Source organism: Mauremys reevesii, linkage group 3 (assembly GCF_016161935.1).
Source record: "Mauremys reevesii isolate NIE-2019 linkage group 3, ASM1616193v1, whole genome shotgun sequence".
Taxonomy (NCBI): Eukaryota; Metazoa; Chordata; order Testudines; family Geoemydidae; genus Mauremys; species Mauremys reevesii.
Window position 1 is genome coordinate 130,071,258 of NC_052625.1, and position 24,488 is coordinate 130,095,745.

General features: G+C 42.0%; 1 protein-coding gene across 4 annotated transcripts in view; it reads right to left on the reverse strand.

Moving 5' to 3' along the window:
- PRDM1 (PR/SET domain 1) overlaps positions 1-24,488 on the reverse strand; it is a 123,943-nt gene that overhangs the window by 73,373 nt on the left and 26,082 nt on the right. The gene's annotated exons all lie outside the window — the stretch shown is intronic.

A 24,488-nucleotide genomic window follows, 5' to 3' on the forward strand; every position in this document is an offset into this window, starting at 1 on the left:
ATGAGCGGGGGGGACGGACAAGGGGATTTCACTGGCAATCCTCTCTCTGTGAAATGAAAACATTTCTTAATTGCCATTAGGGAAATAGGTTAAATACAGGCTTGGTAAGCTGCTAAGACTGGCTAACAGATTAGGAGGGATGGCAGTTGAAGTATACTCATTTCCATTCTATGACAGAGCAGGGAATTTTTATCTTCTTACAGCCTTTAGAAACTGATTTAGCTCACAGTTCTTGTCATGTGTTACTAAATATATCAGGTGTGAAGTTACTGGTTAGATTTTAACCAGTCAACTTCCAGGTGATGAAATGAGGCCAAATCACTGGTCCTAATGGTTGCCTTGAACTCTTATGCAAGAAAATAGAAACTGTAGGACATACCAAGAGAGGTGTGTTTTAGAAGGCAGATACTGTAACATCTGACCTGTTTTGGTAATACAAATAATCATGAGTAATCACAGAATCATAGAAAATAGTGATGTGATCTATCCTACTCTGGCATGCCAAGAAATAGAGCCAAGTTTTTTTTAATTAATTAATAAATAATTGGAGATATACCTATCTCCTAGAACTGGAAAGGACCTTGAAAAGTCATTGAGTCCAGTTCCCTGACTTCACTAGCAGGACCAAGTACTGATTTTTGTCCTAGATCCCTAAGTGGCTATCTCAAGGATTGAATTCACAACCCTGGGTTTAGCAGGCCAATGCGCAAACCACTGAGCTATCCGTCTCCCCACAATATAGTGTTCAATATAGGGAACAATTGTAGTCTGAGAACTGCACCAGGACGTAATGCTTTGCATAAAAACAACCCATCCACGTCTGACTTGCCTCCAGTGCTTAATTTGTAATTAAAAAGGTGCTGGGGTTCAAGCAATTTTTTTACATTAATAACTGATGCAGCAAGCCCAAAGGTGTTGGAGCTATGAACTGCCAAGCCTAGAGGTACTGGGACTCAGTCCTTGCAAGCCCTGGCACAAATTAAGCACTGTTTGCCTCACAGTCACAGGATAGTGTGTATGTATGGAAAACTTGATTGTTTTTGCTGCTTCTATTTATAAGTTGAAGACCTCTCCGGTGCTGTCATCCACAAGCAACATTTTTGGGGGGCACTTTTCCATTCTAAATCTAGAGGGATTTTTTCAAAAGCATTCATCATTGACCCAATTCTGCTACCATTGAAGTCAGTAATAAAACTCTACTGAATGCAGTGGGAGCACAGGTAGCCGAGCAGGGTGTCCTTTTGAAAATCCCACTCGGAATGTACACAGTCTTAAGAGTCATACAGAAAGTTACAAAATAGTTGCTGGCAGTACGTGTTACAAAGGTGGGACCCTATCCTGTAATATTTCATCTTGAAAAACTCCCCTGGGCATCAGTAGGATTATCATCAGAGTAAGGACAGGCCTGGAGTTTTAGGGAGAGCTTTTGTTCCAGGGCTCACTGAGGCCAATATTCTGAACTACTCAAGCAATCTCTAGTTGGCAGTGGCATTTTCAAGGCATCCACTTTAAATTTTGTTAACTGGTGTTTGGAAATACCTGCATTTTCTAGAATCCCGTCTTTTATCTCAAGTAGTTCTCTGTGCAGGACAAAGCCCAGAAGTAGCTGTTGGAGCCTGCCAATTCCACATCCTCCTTGCTTTGGGGGACACGTAAGGATGACTCGCTGTTTTTCTTTTTAAAATACTAGTCAGTTTTTTAAGCCCGTTTCCTGGGAAGAGAGCCTTGAAAATGTAAACCAAAGCAAACAAAATAGATTGCAGTGAAAACATGTCATTGGTTTGCAAAGATCACAGGTTATTAACACTTTCCCCTGTTCAGGGTGGCCTTTGCAGTCAATAGAAACCATGGCCTTAGAACCCACAATACTTGGGAGAACAATGACATATGGTTTGGCAGGGCTCCTCACACTCCCAAAATGCTATGGCTGTAGAGCTGAAAATAAATTAAGATTATGAGGCTATTTCTTAGCCCTAATCTACACTACAGAGTTAGGTCGATGCAAGGCAGCTTATGTTAACCTAACTATGGAAGTGGCTACACTTAAATTTGGTTGCCACCGATGTAACTGCCCTGCTATGCCAACTTAATCACTCCCCCTCCACAAGCAGCATTGAGTTAAGGTCGATGTAGATAGGTCAATACAGTGTCAGTGTAGACCAGGGATTGGCAACCTTTGGCACACAGCCTGCCTGGGTAAGTACGCTGGTGGGCCAGGCCAGTTTGTTTACCTGCTGGCCAATCATGGCTCCCACTGACCGCAGTTTGCCGCTCCAGGCCAATGGGGGCTGTAGGAAGCGGCGCGGGCCGAGGGATGTGCTGGCTGCCGCTTCCTGCAGCCCCCATTGGCCGAACCTACGGATGCGGCAGGTAAACAAACCGGCCCAGCCCACCAGGATGCTTACCCTGGCGGGCTGCGTGCCAAAGGTTGCCAATCCCTGGTGTAGACACTGCATTGCTAACGTTGACTGTTACTGGTTTTCAGGAGCTGTCCCACAATGCTCCATGCTGACAGTACAATTGATGAAAGCACTCCTGGTGAGGGCATGCACTGCCAACATAAGGAGTAAAGTGTAGACACTCACAAGTGATGTAATGACTGCAGAGGCATTATGCTGACATAAGTTAGGTCACCTTAATTTTGTAGTATAGACATAGCCTTAGTAAATTTATGTATTTACTATAGCCAGCTCAGTATGCAATATCTAATATTTGAAGAAATTAATTATATAGATATGAAAGCCAGAAGCATGATAGGACAGAGAAAAGGAAACTAGTGCACTCAGTTTTTATAAGGCAATAGTAAATTAAAGCACCCATGACCAACAGAAATGTTAATTTAATTTAAATTTTTTTTAATCAAGACTTATGTGAAAAAGGAGTTGAAGGTTTTTCCATTGAGACTTGTTTCCATCTCACATCTGAGTGGACCATAGTAATTCCCAGCCTTCCCCTATCCCCACCCCTGCCGCTCTAATCACAAAACACCATTCTTCTCTCTGAGCCAGGAATAGAGCTCAGGAGCCCTAAGTCTTCCCACCCGCCCTAACCCACGAGCCCCCATTCCACTCCCAGAGCAGAGGATGGAGCCCAGGAGTCCTGGCTTCCAGCCCCTTTGCTCTAACCACTAGCCCCTACTCCCCTCCCAGAGCCAGGGAGAGAACCTAGGAGTCTAGACTCCCAGCTCCACCCGCCAGCTCCTCCAGGCACCCAACACCAAAGCAAGGGACAGTCCCAAACACCTCATTTGGGTCTGTGGAACTGGGGGAAGAGAGTTGCTTGCTTCCATATGGAACTCACCCCATTGTTTGTAGCCACTCCCCCTTCCTCCCCCGGCAGCCGTGACCTGCTCGCTCTGTCTGGCTCCAGAAAACTTACACAGAAATATTAGTTTCTGGGTCTCTGGCAAGCAGAGCGGGACCAGAGGCTGCTCTCCAAACAGCTCCTCACCCAACATTTGTGCCCCACACGTAGCAGGCTGACCCCTTCTTTCCCACGGCCTCTCCAGCATGCTCAGAGCTTGCCCTCCCCTTGCCCGCTCTGCCCGCAGTGTCAGTGTGAACCTGTGGGCGCTCCTCTTCCCCAGTCCCAGGCTGGCCCCCTTCTCAGCCAGAGCCACTTCCCCGTGCTATGAGAGGCCCCCTGTAGCCACCGCAGAGGCTCTCCATCAGCAGCTCAGCAGCTGCTGGTCTTCCTGCCCTCTCAGCAGGGAGGCTGATCGTGGTTACTCTGGTAACTGGACTTTTAGTGCCTGGTCAGCACTGCTATCAGGTCCCCTTTCGAACTGGATTTTCCGGTAAAAAAAAACAGACACCTGGCAACCCTAGTTTAGTGTCAAGCCATTTATAGTGTGGCCTAGTAGGCAAAACACTGACTTGGGACTCAGAAAACCTGGTTTCTATACCTGGTTTTGCCATTAGGTCACCTTGTACAAGTCACTTTGCCTCTCTGTACCTCAGTTTCCCCCTCTGTAAAACAGGGCTAGTGATACTGACCTCTTGTACAGTGTTTTCAAATCTACAGATGAAAAGGGCTATAGCAGGGCTGGGTATTATTACAAACTTCACGTGGCTGTTGAAACTTTTTTTTATGAATACAGCACACTGTTGAGGACACTGTATATCGCTTTTCTGCAAAAAGAGGTTTTCAAAACTTTGGGGCAAGAAAGGAGGAAAATAACAAAACTCATAAATGGTTCTAATCTGCTGTACAAAGTTTCCTCCAGGATGGGTACAATACGAGACAGTGGGTATCCTTTAAAATATTTACAGCTGGCCATCAAAGCACAGGCCTTTTTGAACTCAGTAGTAGTAGGAGAGGATTCTACTCTTTAGAATAAAAATATTCTTGTGTGTTAGTCTGGGAACTGGACTATTAATATTAAAATACCTCTTATGAAGGCATAATACACTACTCTACTAATACTCTGGTTCCCAAATAATAAGGAGGATGCTGTTTTAAATGTAAAAAGGTAAGTAGTGTCCTTTTCTACCATTAAGGCGAGGCATACAATGTGGATTTTGCTTTGCAGTACACCCCCATAGTGCTAAAGGAAAGGACATGCAGTGCTTTCTGTCTCAAGGAGTACTTTCTGTGACAACATAAATGGTACACAGATAGATTGGCTTTTTTTCAGTAAGTTACAACAAATCCAATTACTATGAATCCTACTTTTGAACTGAGACTCATATTCTCATTCCCACTCCTTAAATCTTCTAGTACAGACATTCCTATAATAGGGAAAATCTTTGTTTTTCCTCATTACACATAAACAATTATAAGAATTATATATTTTCAAATGGATATTCCTCGGGTATTGTTATGGTGTCAGAGTGTGTTGTCCTATGAGTGGTAGGAAACTACCAAGCTCAATGGGAATGACAGCTACACTGCAAACAACTGGATACTCAATAAGAGGTCTCCTGAATGCCATATACTAAATAGTTCTGTTTTTTTCCCCTCCAGAGTTAGTTGTTTTTACATTATTTTCCATATATCCTATATAATTAAGGAAAGCATCTCTGTTATAATGGAATGTTCTATTAGAAGGAAAATTATCTATAGAAAACCACATTTAGCAGACCAAGAATGCTCTGAGGAATTAAAGACACCAATTAGTTGGACAACAGTTTACTAATAATGATGAAAATATGTTGTACTGGTAAATATGTTACTTGTAACTTAATTATTAAGGACATGCCATTAATCATTACTGCATATACATATAATGAATTACTATACTCCAAAGTAAAATGAACAGTAAATGATGGAATGGCCCAAATTCTCTTCGCCGTTACACTGGAGCAATTCTGCTGAAGTCTAATGACTAGAAGTTGAAGCTAGATAAACTCAGACTAGAAATAAAGTGGCAAATTTTTAATCATGAGGGTAATTAACTTACTAAAGGATATGTGGGTTCTATATCACTTGAAGTCTTTAAATGAAGACTGGATGTCTTTCTAAAAGATAAGCTCTGGCTCGATCACAAGACATGATCTTGTTGCAGGAATTACGGGGTGAAATTATATGGCCTGCATTATGCAGGAGATCAGACTAGATGACCCTAATGATTCCTTCTGGCCTTAAAAATCTATAAATCTATGAAAAGGAATAAGACTTTGAACCACTGTGCCCACAATGTGCCAAAACAGTGGAAGATGCTTATCTAATTAATGTAAGTGGAAAAGCACCTTATTTTTAGAGACTATCAATATAGTTTCTAATTATCATATACAGATTCTCTCCTCCCCCTGCTTGTATAATCAAAATATAAATAAACATATCTAAAGATTGTATAATGATAAATCAATATGGAACTTATTCTGTGCTTTAAAGAAAAAAAGTCCAAGTTCTTATAAACCTTTCAAACTTTCATTGCTTCTCCCACCCCTCAATTTGCATGGAGAAGTCTATTTTACAACTTTATCCATGTAATGATCCTGCAGACCTCTCCCTCATGCCAAAATTTCTCTTTGAAGTTTGCCCTCCCATTAGTGCTTCAGTGTAGGTATTCAAGCTGATCACATAAGCGCAGCAGAACTCCACAACTGTCCACATTCTGTGGGATACAGTTGTTTCATGTTGCCTGTGATTTACAGTCTTAATTAATGCTCCAAAGAAGAAGAGCACATCTTTGGTGGAGCTTTCCACCCCCCTTCTTTTTGCAAAACAGTGCTCTCAGGGTTTTGTTGGACATTGTGCAGGATGGCTTTGCCAAGCAGAATGGAACACACTTAATACTTTTCCTTTATAACCTTTGCAATAAATCAGCTGCCACTCCGTTTGCACAAGTGCAGCCATTAGTGTCCTGTCCCCTCCCCCAGCACTTCCCGAATTTTAAACAAAGTAGGAATAAACTGAAACTGAGCAGAGCCAGCGATCCCAGTAAATCAGTTTAATGAGAACTGAATCAATCGTATGAAGTCCATTGCTGAACAAATCCAGTGGAGAAAACAGAAGTTGGGCTTTGGAAGAAGGGATGGGGTGAGGGGAAATGGGGAAGCAATATTGGTGTATTTAATGTTCAGCTGTGATGCACATCTGCTGTGAACACTGTGTTCTTTATAATCACATTTACTGCAAATCACTGCTGCGACTCATTGTTTAGATTCATCATTTTCTTTCCTGTTTATGGTTTTGCTCCTCCATGTTTTCCCACAGAAGTGGAGAGTTTTCTGTTTACCCATTCTCACAACTTATCTCTTACATGATTATCTTGATCTTCATTTACCCTTCTTAGGCCTCCCATGTGCCTGCATTTAGTATCACTAACTACACACAAATACAGACTCCTGCTTTATAGAAACAATGGGGAGGGCAAATGATCCCATGTTTTGAGGAAGCTGAAGTTTTAAGGAATTGATGTTAATATCACTGTAACATAGCAAGCTACTATCCAACATCTAGAGGCAAAAAGACCTTTTTAAAAACACATTTGCCATTAATCAGGAATGGATTCACAATCATTGCAAGAGGCAGGGAAATCACTCCAGATGTCATGCTTAGTTACCATGGTGATAGGAGCAGTATACGAGCCAATATATCAGGGTCAGGGATCGGCAACCTATGGCAGGCAGCTCGCCAGGATAAGCTCCCTGGCAGGCCGGGCCGGTTTGTTTACCTGCCTCGTCCACAGGTTTGGCCGATTGCGGCCCCACTGGCGGGAAGCGGCATGGGACAAGGGATTCTGCTGGCCGTGGCTTCTTGCAGCCCCCATTGGCCTGGAGCGGTGAACCGCGGCCAGTGGGAACCACAATTGGCCAAACCTGCGGACACAGCAGGTAAACAAACCGGCCCGGCCCACCAGGGGGCTTACCCTGACAAGCCGCCTGCCAAAGATTGCCGATCCCTGCAATACACACGCACACGCACGAGGCAGGTGTAAGACTGATGTGGTACTGTGGTCTGGCACATTTGATACTAGGGGGAAAACAGAATTTATCAAATGTTATTTTGGGAGTTTGGGAAAAGCTGGATACACCCCAAACCACAGCCCCTGCCACCATTTGGCAGTGCTTTATACAAATCCAGTGTTACAATAAAATCAAGAGTTTGCAAATCTTTATGATTTTTGGTGTTTTTTGCAAAGTCCACGGTTCCTAGAGACGTCATTATTTGGGAATTTCAGCTTCCATTAAAAAAGTAAGTTTCTAGCCTTTCCTCATGGCTGTGGAGAAAAGCTTGAAAACGTGATCTCTAATGCTCCAAAAATGGAAAGCTAATAAAAAGAACCCAAAGTTTATGATTTTTAAGCCAGTCTCATGACTGGAGAACTGACTTAGAATTTTTAAATGTTTGGGGGAGGTGATACAGCAGATGAGCTTCTAAAAACAAACGTCCTGTTTCCTCCACTTTGACTTTAAAACTCTTGTGACATTTTTGTTAGGACAGTGGTTTATTCAGATACCTTAGCTCAGAATGATTTCCCTCCTCAAAACTTTTGTGACCATGCTAAGTGCTAGTTGTCTGCTGCCCTACTCCATCTCAGAGATGGCTCTGGTTTTGGAACAAACCAAGTGTAGTATGTATTTATTATATTTTGTAAAAATTTGGCTGCAAGGTGTTAAGTAAATAATATCAAATTTCTATATTGCACTACTGTGTTAGAAGACTTGATCTCTTAAGATTAACACATTAAACAATTTCATTAAGCAAGCTTCACATTGCATATACACCTTCTCCTTGAATTTGGTAAGTTTATACTGACTGTGAAGACCTAGAGAGCTCAGAGGTCCAGAGTAACTGAGATAATCAAAGACGAAAATGAAAAGCATCAGAAGTCCTTGGCATAGTTACTCACTACTCTTATTCTAAGTGGCTACAAATATCTACAATATTTGTAACAGAAAAAAAAAAGTACTTGGCATTCAAGGTGAAATTACAACACTAACCAGTTTTAGACAGAGTGCTGTAATATCATACACTTTGGAGAAGGGGAGAGCTTTCACTACAAATGCAACTGAAGGTTCAAATGTAGCTTTTATTGGCTTCCCCTTCCTCTCCTCCCTATCCTCACCAAGACCTGAAAGCTTACAAGCAGATTTTGAAACAGGACTTTAAAAAAAGTTTGCTGTGCCAGATCCAGCATTTTGTTATTTATCAGTATGGGCCTGATTCAAAGCTCACAAGTCAAAGAAATTCTCTCAGTTGGCTCTGGATCAGGCCAAATGTTTGTACATTTTTTTAAGGAGCAGTTTTCCAAATAAGCTGGTATTCCTGGGGCTAAGTGACCCTCTCAGGTGTGTATGTGCATTCTGATGACCTTTAGTAACTAGCTCTCCCCTTTTCACATGGAAGAAGCTGGAGGGGGCGGGGGGAGAGAAAATTCCCTGAGATTCTCCAAGTAATTTTCTCCGATCTTTCAGAATTTGCCATGACCTTTTCCCCTCCCCAGCTCTCAGGAAATAAGCAAGAAGGGTCAGCAACATAACAGCCAACCACCCCTCTTATGAAAAAGTCCTAGCTCCTCTCAGCTGGTTGTCATTTTCTTGAGAAAGTCTACTGACCTACTAACCCATAGTGCATGAGTTTGGGTGTGTGCATACACAAACTGAGTGAGAAGATACTAGTAGCTTTCACCATCCAAGTGTCATACAGAGGCCCAGATAAGTATTAAGTCTACTTTGCATCACTCTGATGGCACAGCTACCCCAAAGTGGCAGGTGGGAATTTCCCTGCCCTACAGAAATTTCTTTTATGATACAAAACCAGCATAGCCAGTCCTTTTCTTCCTGCTTCCACATAAGGGGTATCTCAAGAGTGTAGCTAGAGCATGCCAACAATCTTGTGCCATTGAAACAGGACCTGATTTTTAGAGTTGATGAGTGCTTGCTTCTCCTATTGACGTCATTTGAAGATGTGGATGCTCAGCACTTCTGAAAATTAAGTTAAAAAGGGACTGTTCCCGTTGGTATAAATTTGGAACCACCCTGTGGCTGCTCTAACTTGCACAGAGGACTTAACTAGTTCCCAGTGTGGCAGTTGTAAAGACTGGGTAATATCATCTCTGCCTCACTCCTGCTTTTGGTGCATCAGGCGGAGCTCTGGAGCACCAGGGGATCCATCCTGTAATATTTTGTATGAGTGCATAGAAAAATTAGTACTGTATTGTTGCATTTTGGTTATATACCACTGCACCAGAGAGAAAGACAATCCCAGGTCTCACCACCTTCAAAGAAAATGTAGACATCTCATTGCATTTCATCATCATCATGACAAATCCAAAGGGATGTGGCCTCCTTGCAAATTGAATGCCACCCAGATTGCTCTTTGGTAAAGTGCTTAAGGAGTCTATATAAAGTTTATGTCAATCACTGACAATCTCAGTGTACTTGCCTCCTCAAAATAATATCATCATCATCAGAATGATCTGGTGACATTCCTCTAGAGAAAGAAAGCAAAAATGAAACATTCTTTCCTTTTACATTCATGTGGCATAATTAGAGGGAGGATTGAAGAATACAAGTTCCTCTCACTGAACTTTGAATGTATTTCTTTTAACACTCATCTACCACAGTGATGTGGGCAAAATAAGTACCTAGATACATAGATGATGCTACAGTTGTGTCAAGAATTCCTTTATAATCCTCTGGGACCTACCCCAGCCAGTATTCAATTTCATGGCTGCTACAGCAATTTACATAGCTCAAACAAATTAGTCCAAATGTTATGCAGTCTGAGAATGTACAGTTTTTCAGAAGTACTTTTGCCCAGATGCAGTAATTCTATGATTTGGTATAGTAATCTAATACTCTACCAGTGAAGACAAGACAGCTTTTTAATTTTTTACATTTTTAACCTCTACAATCCAGTTTTTCTTTAGTGAACAAGGAAAAGGTCTGTCTCGTTTTATTAGTTTACTATATTTTTACTCTTTAGTAACTTTTTACAGTGTATTTAAGTGTACTACATGTATTTAAGCAACTCTTTTCTAAGAAGTCAAAGGGAAAAGAACCACAGCAGACTCAAGCTAGATTTGCCCCACCATCAAGTTTAAACTAGTGTGCTCTTTTTAAGAAAAATTACCTAGGTTCAAGATGAGCAGATTGCATACATCTGCTCTCATTCATTTGTGGATTCTGACTACCCCTTGTAACCACTTCTGTGAAGTCAAAGTACATTTTAAAAATAAAGAAAATCAGAGTATCTAGTGTCAGCAAGCCTGTAAAGTCCATACATGTTTACACTTGGCATCAGATTACACACATTTGACTACTTGATTTAGTATGCACACTTGTGTTTGCCCTTCTTTTGTCAGAACTAAAATACAACCCTTCGTAAGAGACACTTTGGTTTTTAAAGACCTAATTTGTACTGTATGTTCAGAAAGCTCACTACTTTCCCTAGTCCCTATCCAGACAGACAAATAATATCCAAAGAAATGTAGAATTTACGGAGACTAATTTAGTAACTCCAATGCCTATGTGAAGAAAAAAAAAAGGCAGAGTTCTCAGTTATTTTTTGCTTTGTCACAAGAATAAAGCTGAAATCATATTTGGAAGATCAACTGAGTAAAAAAGAGAAATGCAGTTCTTAAATTATTTTGTACTTTCCATGTACGGAGGAACAGTCAGAACTGTATGGGGTTTTACGCCTCCTTGGTAGTTAATAAAACAGCATAGCTAACAGTCTCTTTCTACAGGAAAAACAGCACTTTGTGAACTTAGTTGTATTGCTAACAGTTTAAGATTAAGGGAACTGAAGAATTTTTGTGACTATTCTTCCCAAATAAGCTCCTTTTCTAATTATCTATTTGATGACAGATAACTGATAAGCTATAAAATTATAAAATATACAAAAGCAAATACTATGAAATATTCAAAAGTCAGGAATAAAGGAAACAATTTGCACAAGGAAGGAATGCACTAGATTATCTAATAGTTATTTTCCATCCCTAATTTCTATAGTTTTCTGACAGGAATATTAAACTAACAGGAAACATGGAAGGTATTTTATTTGTAAAATGTATGCTAACAAGCAGAACATTGAGGCATTCTGAAACTATGCTGCAAGAGTACCCAAACAAACTCTAGAATAATGGTTTCTTATGGTAGGCCTCAATCATGGAAATACTTACACACTTGCTTAACTTTGCTACTGTGAGCAGTCCCATCAATTTCAGTGGAGCCAAAGTCGGTAGGGAAGTTAAGCATGTGCATAAGTGTTTGCAGGATGGGTGCCATAAATATATCAATAGCTGCAAGAAAAGAGAATAATTAGGTGATACTTGAAATCCTTAGCATGAATTTTTATGGATATTTACAAACCAAAAAAAGGAAACTAGCCCAAATTTAATAACCAAGTCAAAGACAAACCCCTACGTGCTTGTGTAACGTCGACAGACCCTGGTTGTCAGCAGGTGGGACTGAACTGGGGACCTCTGGAGCTTAGTGCATGAACCTCTACTGCATGAGCTAAAAGCTATATGGCTGTTAGCTAAGGCTGTAGAGCAGACTCATTTTATCTCTCTCCGGGGTGAAAGTAACTTACAGGACTTACTGGTACTGCCGGAGTCCTGAGGGGGGCGTCACCTCATCCGGAAAAGGCCTGGCCTAAACCAGAAGAGGCAGGACCTCTCAAGATTTAAAGGCCCTGGAGCACTGGCTGTGGCTGGGAGCCCCAGGGCCTTTAAATCAATCTGGGGCTCCCAACTGCAGAGGTGGCTGGGAGCCCCCGGGGCTCACAGGCAAATTAAAGGGCCCAGGGCTCCGGCCGCCGCGGAGCTCCGGGCCCTTTAAATCCCCACCGCAGCTCTAGCTGGGATTTAAAGGGCTCAGGGCTCACGCGGCTGCAGGAAGCCCGGAGCCGGGGCCGGGATTTAAAGGGCCTAGAGCTCAGCCGAGCCCTTTAAATCCCAGCTCCAGCCCAGCTGCTGAAGCTGCGGGTGGGATTTAAAGGGCTCTGGGCTCTCTGCAGCGGCAGGGAGCTCCGAGCCCTTTAAATCCCGGCCCCAGCCTGGCCGCCGGAGCTGCGGGCGGGATTTAAAGGGCTTGGAGCTTCCCGCCGCTGCGGGGAGCCCAGAGCCCTTTTAATCCCGGCCACGGAAGCCGGTGCAGTCCGGCACGGCGTACGGGCTCTTGCCGGTACTCCGTACCGTACCATACCGGCTTACTTTCACCTCTGTCTCTCTCTCTAAGTGGTCTCAGTGCCACTAGATGGGACAGAACACCACACCCAGAAGGTTATACTTGCTGAAGATGATTTTGAAATTAACACATTATTGATCATGGTGTAAATACAAAACAAGTTAGACCAAATACAATTTGTGCCAATTAATAATTTCAAGCCAAAAACAAAATACAAGCCATGTTTTTAAAAGTGTAACCAAACTGTTCTTATCTCAGAACATAGGTTAGTGGCATCAATGTATGTCCAACACAGAATCAGAGAACCCAAAATATACCATTTGGGGGCAAAAAAGAAACAGTTATGAATGATGCCATCTATTACACTAATGCCCCAGGCCTGCAAACACCAATATGCTTAACTTTGCTACCATGAGTAACTGCATTAAGGTAGACCCCAATCCTGTGAACAGTTATGTTTAACTAAAAGTAACATTTTAACCTGGATAAAAGAACACAGTGCTGCTCTAAGATATGCAGTTCATAAACCCGCTCCCCCACCCAATGCATTATTCATACAAATTCTGTTATTGCCCCACTGATGTAAGGAGCTGTGGGTCTAGAACCCAGAGTTGAGAAATCCTGAGTAACTAGTGCCTCCACAATGCTGCTATGTGGAGTAGCACCCAGTAACTATTGGAGGGTTAAGCACCTCAGGAAGTATCACCCAAAGAGGCCAGAACAACAGAATCCTGCAGACACTTGATTGGTCCACACCAATTATTTAATCCAAGAACTTGGCCCAGGAAGCTGCATGAGCAACAATGCAGGTTCTGGCTCGCTATTGCCATAGACCTTGCCTGTTCTGCTCCTGACTCCTACCTTTGACTCTGCCCTACTTGACCTTGATACCCATCTCCTGACTTCGCTTGGTAACTAGTTCTGACGCTTGCCTTCGATCCCAGCCCAGCAGATGCCACTGAGTTGGCTGCCTATACCGTGGCTGTTACTATGCAAATTAAAGCTGTATTTCTTTCCTTAGTTGTACTTAATAAATAAATTCTATGTTTAACTAGATACAACAGAGCAGAGCAAAGTGAGAATATATACAAATTTTTGGTACATGTGCTGAACTACTGTGAGGGTGTATAATTAAACATGGACCCTCGTAAAACTTGGCTTCTTTGGGGTTTTGTCACAAAGTCCAAGCTTTGATCATGTTTGAAGAAAAGATTTGATAAAGCTGGTGACTCTTTCAAACAAACCTTGGGCTAATATATGGTTTTGTCCTGAAATCACATGGAATTCATGATTTCAACACAAATCCCGGTTAAAACTTTACAGTTCTGCTTTGAGATTTTGTATTTTTTAGACCTCCTGAACTCAGAACAAAGCTTGGTAAGGTTGGGGCATGTCACAAATCCACACAGCTCAAAACTAAGTGACATACTTGTATACCCATGAAAAGCAAACTTTTGACTTTCTTTTCAACTGAGATTTGAAATGACATGGCTCTGTGGTTAAGGCACTGGACTGGACTTGGGAGATCTGGGTTTAATTTCCAGACTTCCTGTGTCACCTTGAGCAAGATGCTTAGGGCCAGAGTCTCCGGGTATGTCTACACTGCCCACGTTATAGCGCGGTTGTGGTAGCGCTGTGACGTGGGCAGTGCAGTCATGCTTTATCACTGGGGGGAAAGCTCTCCTGGTGATAAAAAACCCCACCCTGAGCGAGCGGTGCTAGCTTTATCACTGGGCACACGGCTCCTGGTGTTAAAGCGCTGTCTATACTGCCGCTTTTCAGCGCTAAAACTTTTGTCACTCAGCGTTGTGTTTTTTCACACCCCTGAACGACTAAAGTTTTAGCGCTGAAAGTGGTAGAGTAGACATAGCCTTACACAGCAAAAAGGGGTCTTAAACCGGCTGGAAGATTGCCCTGGTGTAGGCATAGTCTCTGTTGAAGTAGCCACTTCTTATGTCAGCCACTCATCATATGAGGGGAAGCTAGGGATATGGCAGAATTTAACTCTACTATGCCTTATCCTCTGCTGGCATAAGAGACTTTACACCAGCAGCATAATGTGAGAAGAGCTTGCGGGACTATACAGATTTATTTAAAATTTATTTTTTTAAACAGGTATCATCTTGATGACTTTAAGGTAACTGTTCTCTATCAAGATTTAGATTTCAGAGAATAAACTGTCTGGAATAGCCAAATTCCAAAATAGGAAGGTTACTGGAATTACCTTGTTCGCAAAACAAAGAAAAATATTTGTCTGTTAGATTAGCAGAGGAGAAAATGGAGATGATGAAATTGATTGATTGTGTCTGAATTTATTTTTATTTTGCTGATGAATGAATATTTGAGCACCTGGTTTTCTTGTGCTAGGATATTTTCATTAGTTATTTTTTCAGGGAGTTATACTGAATTTTCTGGTGAAAATTTTATACTGAGAAACTGGTTACATAATGTCTTTTTTTCTAAAAAACATTTGACCCAGATGAGACCATGCCAGCTTCCTCAAAAGTGGTTTTATTTTTCTGGGTTCCGGGGGGTGGGGGGGGGTGGGCACAGACCAAGGCCCAGATTTATTAAATGTATTTAGACCTTGCTCTTGTTAATGGAATTTACTCCTAAGTTTCTAAATACATTTTGAAAATTAGACTTAGGCATTGCAACGCTGAGTTACCTTTAAAAATATGGGCCCCAGTCTCTATGATATGGAAAATAACAAATGGCTAGATTAAGGGGAACTCTTTCAAGTTGATGTTTGCTAATGATGACTTAATTCCAATTTGATTGGACTGAGTTGCATGGCTCCAAGATTGGACAAATCAAGTGTGAGGCCTAAGACCTTGGAGGAAGGTACTGCAAAGCGAATTCATAAACTACATTTTCAATGGTAATGCCTTTCAGTCAACAAGCCATTTGAGGGAAAAGGAGGTAATGAAATGAACAACCAGGCCACTCCTGGCTCTGACCAATCTCTCCGTGCGCCCAAAGGAGGCCTGCTATAAAGAAATGTTGTGCTAGCAGATCACTGATATCTGGCTGACTGTTTGTAAGTTCCAGTTCCTACTCTATGAGACTTCAGAAGATTGCAAAAGCTGAAGAATTTATGAACTCCCTATCCTTTTAAGTATCTTATTTTTCCTTTTCTATTTTTGTTGTTGTTGTTATAATTAGCTCTGAGGTTGTGGTTCAGATATCAAACAATTCAAATTCAGTAGTAAGCTACTTCACTAGATTCAAATTATACATTTGATTGACCTTTGTAAAATTCTTTAGTGGGAATTTATAACCAAATAGTCACCTTATTAGACTTAGCTCAGAGAATATATTTTCTTTTCTTTTGTTTAAAAGTGTTAATAAAATCTATAAACTTAACACTGGTACCAACTCACATTTCTTTCAATAAACAACCTTTAAGGGTCTGAGGTAAGTACCAGGCAATCACTCTATCTAAAAGCCTGACCAGATCCCAGGAGTAAGTCTATGATTCTCACGATAACTTAGAGCAGGACTCCTCCTGATTTAACTTATATCAGGCAGTGCCACTCTCCACTACATCTGAGCTGTGAACTGGGACTTTTGTCTCTATCCCTCAGTGTCACAACTGTAAAATAGAACACCTCTCTCCCTGCAAAAGGCATCCTTTGCATGTCTTGTTTAGGATTTGTCTACACTGGCACTTTACAGCGCTGCAACTTTCTCGCTCGGGGTGTGAAAAACACCCCCCTGAGCACTGCAAGTTTCAGTGCTGTAAAGTGCCAGTGCAGACAGTGCACCAGCGCTGGAAGCTATTCCCCTCGTGGAAGTGGTGTTTTTAGAGTGCTGGGAGAGCTCTCTCCCAGTGCTGGTGCCACGACTACACAAGCCATGTTAAAGTGCTGCCGTGGCAGCACTTTCACATTGCTAGTGAAGACATGCCTTTACTCAGACTGTGAGCTTCTTGGGACAGGGACTGTTTGGACAGTGTCTAGCACAGGGGTCGGCAACCGGTGGCTCGCGGCTCGCCAGGGTAAGCACCCTGGCGGGCCGGCCCAGTTTGTTTATCTGCCGTGTCGGCAAGTTCGGCCGATCGTGGCTCCCACTGGCTGCGGTTCGCGGTCCCAGGCCAATGCGGGAGGCAGGAAGCTGCGGCCAGAACATCCCTCGGCTCGCGCCGCTTCCTGCCTCCCGCATTGGCCTGGGACCGCGAACCGCGGCCAGTGGGAGCCGCGATCGGCCGAACTTGCCGACGCGGCAGATAAACAAACCGGGCCGGCCCGCCAGGGTGCTTACCCTGGCGAGCCGCGAGCCACCGGTTGCCGACCCCTGCTCTAGCATAATGGTCACCAATCTCATCTGGCACCACAGTAATAAAGAATGTTAATGAGGTGGAAAAATACAGTAATAAGTAAAGTGGCAATTTGAGGAAAACTTTGTTGCAGTTGAGAATGTCTCTACTAGATACAATTTAAAAGAAAGAACAATAAAAGATTTAGACATAATTAGCAATTGTAAAGAAAGGCTTCATCACGACAGTGTGATGACAATGAAACACAGGAAATGCATGGCAAAATTTGAGAAAATTTTAAAGATAGGAGACTTTCAGAAGTCTGACTGTGATTTCCAGTATTTTGTATTGCTCAAACACTTTACAGCAGCAGAAATAGAAAAGTAAGGATCCCCTTATAAACATAAAGTAGTATTACAGGAAACATGCAGTTTTCTGACTTTAGGGAATAGCTTGCCACGTTTGTTTAAAGACTCAAGCATCTGTAAGAGTGTACTTTTCCCTTTCCGCTATTTTTATAAATAAATCTCTTCTCTCATCTATGTAATAAGATTCCAGGAATGTCACTCTGTGCATCACTCTGAAGCCTAAAATGTCTGTGGAGTCAGCATAAAGCAATGGAAGCAGCTATATGCTTTTTTGGCATTTTTTTATTCAGAATATTACCAGGTTGAATCATTGCTGAATTTCACAATCTGTTACTGTCCAATTTTTAAGTTATCAGACATCTTGACTCTATGAATTACAGTAAGGCATGTATCTATATAATGCCCAAAGTCCTAGACCATTGTGATATCAAAGATAAATCAACCAATCACTGCTTTTACTTTACAACTAATTTGCATGAAAATTGTATTGGTTGTATAAGGTTGTATGGCCCAACTGCCTCAACCATATGCCCAGTTGCAACTTGCACAAATAAACATGAATCTCACAACACAACCAGTACCCACAATAACCTTAAACATGAATAGCCACTCACCACAGCACAGACCCCTCATTCATCACCTGCAAACTCCAAAAGTTTCAGGCACAATTACATAAGGGCTCAAACTGAATCACTATGCATCAGTAAAGCATTCTGTCACTTATTCCCTCCTTCTCCTGCTCACATGGTGTGCGCCTTTTGGGTAGCCTGCTCTTTCACTGTGCAGAACAGTCCAGGCATTTCCATAAAGGCTGTGAAACTGTTTCTCTCCACTCCCTCCCATCTTCTGTTCCATTGCAAAATCCCCTGACTCTCCCCAGGCTATTCCATGGGAGTTAATCTGGGATGTCCCATAATGTACACAGCAACACTGAAGTCCAATTGAAAGAGGAAGAGTTGGCCACCACAGAGGAAAACAATGAGTTTGTTCTTGGCTGGATCCAAAGAAAGGGATGAGAGGGTGAGGATGTGTTGGCAGTCTGCAGACAACACACCAATAGCACTGGGGCCTAATAGAGGCAACTTGACCAAACACCAAAATCCTTTAAATTGAGGGGAGAAGACTGAGAAAACATGGAGCATGGGTAGGTAAGAAACTAGGGAGAAGGAATAGGAGATGGTCAGGGAAAAGTTGAAAAATAGAGGCCAAGGAAGGGAAGACATGTTAGAACATAGAGGAAACAGGAAAGAAAGAACAAGGAGTGGAAAAAGCTCACAAAGAATGAGAACTGAAGAAAACAATTATTTTCAAGAATAGAAGAGAGGAACAGGAGAGAGATAAGAGAACACTAGACAGAAAGAAGGAAAAGGAAATGAGAACAACAGGAAAGAGAATGAAAAATTGAGATGGAAGGTGGCAAAGGAAGACATGAAAAAAGGAGTGAAATTTAAAGAAGACAAAGTGAAGGTCAGTACATTTAGTTAGTAAGTAAAATTTCCATGTTTTATTATATTTTCTTTGCAGAAAAGAAGAGTTACAAGAAAGAGTAGAGATTATAATAATCCCCTGGTGAAGAGGTAAAGGAGGAGAGAAATCTTCATATCAGTTGTATCCGTGAGAAGACAGGTAAAAGAGTAGCATTTATTTTAGTTTGGATACCGAATTCAAAAATGCAGCAGGCACAAAAGAATGGTTCTTCAGTGTGAAAAAATCCTTGATTTCTCTAGCAGATTTCTTAAAATATTACCATGAATCCATAAATTTGTCAGAAAAGCTAATAAATGAAACTTCTGTTGACAATTTTCCCCACTGTACCAAGACAGATCATATTTAATGTAAATAACCTTCTGCTGAACAAGTCTGCAGTTACTGCAGTAAAGGCCCACCACTGCCAGTCCAAATAGAGCTTTAGTAACTATTCAATGTAAACTTATTCAAAATCAAACTTGAGTAGACTTTGACGTGGATTTGTGAGCCAGTAGTGGCTCATCTGACCTTTATTAGCATCCTGCAATGTTTGTGAAATGCCAATTTTTTTTTCCTGTGTTGAGGTATCTGATCATTTTGAGGCCACTGTTCCTTGGTAAATTTATAATTTTTGCTGGGGAAAAGTCACACACACTTCTATATTTAAGGAGCCTAAATCTATGGGTAGCAAAAACCACAGCACCTATTTTCTCAGGTAACGGCTGTTTTATGGAAGACCTCTGATCCCATTTTGGGGAATGGTGGAAAGAAATCAGAATGGTCTTTGTTTTAGCCTATATTTGTTCCATCTGCCTCCAGAAGCAATTGTTGTAGGTATCATTCCACCTCCTCTACCACTCTCCTGCTCCCCTCCACATTTATTTTTAATAGTATGAGAATTTCTTTTTAAGGTGTTCTCCCCAAAAACACCTCTCCTGCCTCCACCCTAAAATCCAATAAGTTCACCAGTCTCACTTGTGGCTCCTGCAAATCCATAAATCAAACCACATCTATAGATTTACAATGAGATTTAAACACTGGAAAATTAAGTTTGTTCAAACCCAAAGCCTTCTGAAGTTCAAGGCCTGCAGATTCATGCAAACTATTTCTAGCTAGCTAGCCATGTTAGGCATTTCAAGGCACACCAATGCTTTTTCCCCAAAGAAAAAGTTTGTGAACACATTTGGAACCAAATTTGAAAGTTCTGACTTAGTTGCACAACTTGCTAGTACAGTAGAGTGGAGGTGTGAAGGAAATTGAAGTTGCTCTCTTCTACCAGATGTCTACTCGAAAATAACCCCTTCCCACCAGCTAGGCCCAGTCAGTATCCCCAGGAGAAGTGGTTTTATGGAGTCAAACCACTATTTTCTCCTGCTTTAGATCTAGTGACCCAATGCTAATGTCATCCCTTGCTACATTATCACACTGATTGACAGGGTCAGTCCTTGCTAGATGTCACTAAATCAACATTCCCTTTGGGATCTCTTTCTAAAGGTAGAATAAGTTCCTGTGGATGACCTTCAAAGTTCAAATTGAGACGAGCTGAACTGCTGCACCATCCATCACTGTAGAATGAGGGGACATTTGCCCAAGGTCAGAATGGCAAGGGCCTGCCATGAATTTCCCTGCACCCAGCTTCCCCTTGTTCTAAACTTTAGTGCTTTCTTGAAATGATTAATTTTGGTGGGAAAAAGGATAAAAGGTGATGTCAGTGAAGCCATAGTGATTACAGGTCAAACCCAGAAGGGAGTTACTATGTGCTCAAACTGTGTGCGTGCGGTGCATGTACACACACACACACACACACACACACACGGCAGGAGTGTTTTCTATTAGCTGGCAGCCATTTTACCTTTCAGCTCAAATATTTTGTTTTGAAAATAGCAAAATCCCAGGGACAATGTACACACATCAATCTAAAAAGAGAGGTAAGAAATGTTGATGCTTTCTTGATCTGAAAACTTGTTCTAAACAAACAAGGTCAGTGCTGCTTCAAAAGCTGACAGAGCTGAACTAGCTCCCTCAGCTTCTCATACGTCCTTTAAAGAGAGACGAGACAAAACCCAGATCTATCTGTCACTACTTCACATTAGTTTTAGCCTATGGTGAATAGGGACTTGTGTGGGTGTAAGCATTGGATTTAAATAGGTATATTACAGGGATAACATTCTACTGTACACACACAAATTTAAAAAAACATCAAAAAGAAAAGATTTCAAGAGTTTATGGAATAGTGCAACAATGTGTGAATCTCCTTTTGCAACAGGGCATCATTTCCATCAGCAGCCACACAATTATTACCTTGTAAAAGAAAAGAAGAATTGCAGCCTCCCTCCGCTTGTGTTATCTGTTGCAGTGAGAGGAACACTTGGGAAAACAACTGGTTGACAAGTGACATCTAAGACTAGAACAGAGTTCTGTTTTGCTTAATGCAGACCTCGTTAAGGGTTAGGAGGAATCCACTGCACATAGATCAGGAGGCTGTCTTTTGAACTCCCTGAACCTTTTTCCTATTTTGGTTTCTAAATCGTTTACAGCCTCAGCTGTGGAAAGTGACTAAGTCAAAGCACACCTGTTGCCAACATACCAGCCAAGACCGGAAGTCAGGCATGCTACCATTTGACTGTTACTTTGTTCTCACAGTCAAGAGGACAGGAGGGAGAGAGGCCTTTAATCTACCCAGGTTGAAACAGAGCTCTTTGGTTCTTGGTAGCATCAACATCTTTAAGTTCACACTTAATTGAGTGAAGACAAACAAAAACATAAGAAAAGTCCACCTAAAACCCTGAGCCTTCACTAATTCACACTAATGACTGGGAGATCCACTGCAAATTACTGAGTTGTGTCAATTAGCAAATGAATGATTAAACACCAAAAAAAGCAAAATACCTTACTAAATGCCTCACAAAACGGACTTTATTCATTGTGAAAGCTGTAGTTATTATTTATAATAATTATTCAGACTGCATTTTATATGATTGTAAGTAGTCTGGGGTACATTTTGAAAAATATAATAATGTTAATACCATGAGACCTCAGTACAGCATCTGCATATTGCCCTGCTGCCTGGTGTGCTGCCTTGCTCCATGAGCCAGGGGATGGGGATATGGGAGAAGGGCCAAAAGCCCACCTCCTTGCTGCTCCTTTTTCAGCATGTCATTCTCCAAGGGGTGCAAAAGCTAGCAGTTATAAGTTCACTTCCTCTGCTGAGGTCCAAGTGTTGCAGTTTGTTGCCTTAATAGAGCCAGATGACTGTCTTCTGACTGTGTCACTGGGTCCCTATGTTAGGGGTTAGGCAGTCTGTTATGTTGAATAATTTCTTACAACTAAATTTGATTTGTAAAGAAGTACAGAAGAGTATAATACAGTCTGATTGGCCCTCCTTCTTTCCAGCTGTCTGTCCAGTAGGCAATCTCATAATGTATTGTACCATGTGTTCCTTTATTGCTCTGTGTGCATATTCCTTGGACACTCTGTCCTCTGCTGCGGCACTATGGGATAGCTGCCCAAATTTTACTAGAAAGCAGTGATAAAAAGACAATGGCAAAGCATGGTGAATATGGATATACAAACAATTATGGGCTCAGAAAGCTGCTCTATGGACCCAAACAGGACCATGCTATTTGTAATTAGTTAAGTTGACCAAGTCTCTGTTTACAAAACTGCAGTTGTCACTATTGTGTGGTTGAGCCCTTAGAGGCAAATGGGAAACTCATACTTCACCTGGCCAGTTGCACAATGGTGTCTATGAATGGGTTGTTCCTTCTCAACACCAGCTGGCACTCTGCTTCTTGCCTGAAGCATAAGGATTGATAGTCCGTGTAACTGTTTAGCCGAGCTGGCATAACTGCTAGGATAGTTGTTAGACCTATAAATAGCTAACCTGCTTTTAGAATCTTAGTGAACTATTTTCCTAAGGCAGTGTTTTCTCGGCCAGGGGTTTGGAGCCCCTAGGGGTGCTGCGAGCAGGTTTCAGGGGTTCTGCCAAGCATGGCTGGTGTTAGACTCGCTAGGACCCAGGGCAGAAAGCCAAAGCCCCGCCATGCAGGACTGCAGTTCGGGGCCTCAAGCGCCACTACCTGGGGTTAAAGCTGAAGCCTGAGCAACTTAGCTTTGTGATGCCCCATGGGGCCTTGGGCAGTTGCCCTGCTTGCTATTCCCTAGCTTTTACATGCAGTAAAACAGTTGTTGTGGCACTGGTGGGCCATGGAGTTTTTATAGCATGTTTGATGGGGGGGGGGGGAAAGAGGAGGACTCAGAAAGAAAAAGGTTGAGAACCCCGTCCTAAGTGATACAACTACCTGGAGAAGAGTGGGGAGAAAGTATAGGTGAAGGGCAAAAGTTGAGGAGAAGTACAAAAGAAGGAGTAATGGAGAGGAGAGTGAAAACTAGCCAGATAGGCCACATACCTTGTTTTTAAGAGAGTTGCCCATGCTAAAGCCTCTAATGAACCTCCCCATCACTGATCCACCATATAACATGCTGCCTATAAAAAAATTGCACTTGGGCTTTCACGCCAAGTTTTATTTTAGTGTATATTAAAGCTCTTTAATTATAACCTCCTGAAAAAGTTTTACAATAAAAATGGTCAAGGCATAAGTTGTCAAATTAGATAGGCCAAAAACAACCAAACAAAGAAACAGTAATTTACCTTAAAGAAAGCTTACAAGGAGCAGAGGGGGCTCTGTGGAAAGCAGGGTTGTGTACGGTGAACATAACACAAGAACGGCCCTACTGGGTCAGACCAAAGGTCCATCTAGCCCAGTATCCTGTCTTCTGACAGTGGGTAATGCCAGGTGCCCCAGAGGGAGTGAACCTAACAGGTAATGATCAAGTGATCTCTCTCTTACCATCTATCTCCACCCTCTGACAAACAGAGGTTAGGGACACCATTCTTACCCATCCTGGCTAATAGCCATTAATGGACTTAACCTCCATGAATTTATCCAGTTCTCTTTTAAAGGCTGTTATAGTCCTAGCCTTCACAACCTCCTCAGGCAAGGAGTTCCACAAGTTGATTGTGCGCTGTCTGAAGAAGAACTTCCTTTTATTTGTTTTAAACCTGCCACCCATTAATTTCATTTGGTGGCCTCTAGTTCTTGTATTATGGGAATAAGTAAATAGCTTTTCCTTATCTACTTTCTCCATATCACTCATGATTTTATATACCTCTATCATATCCCCCCTTAGTCTCCTCTTTTCCAAGCTGAAAAGTCCTAGCCTCTTTAATCTCTCCTTATATGGGACCCATTCCAAACCCCTAATCATTTTAGTTGCCCTTCTCTGAACCTTTTCTAGTGCCAGTATATCTTCTTTGAGATGAGACCACATCTGTACGCAGTATTCAAGATGTGCGTGTACCATCGATTTATATAAGGGCAATAATATATTCTCCGTCTTATTCTCTATACCCTTTTTAATGATTCCTAACATCCTGCTTGGTTTTTTGACTGCCTCTGCACACTGCGTGGATGTCTTCAGAGAACTATCCATGATGACTCCAAGATCTTTTTCCTGATTCATTGTAAGGAAAGGAGTAGAGGTCCTGGTATGCAGCTAGTACGGGAAGAACAGAAGCTGGTAGGGACTGGGTTGGAGGCAGTGCTGGGGCTATGAAAGGGCAGAATTTTCTGCAAAGGTGAGGAGGTGCTGGTTATGGTAGCTCATTGTAAGGAGTAGGGAAAAGGCAGAGTTCCTGTTATAGGAGAGGAGAGTGTTGAGGTTTCTAGGGGGTGAAGCTTGAGAAAGAAGGAGTAAAAGGAACTGCTTTGAAGTGGCTTTACTTTTAATGTATATACACACTGGAACCAA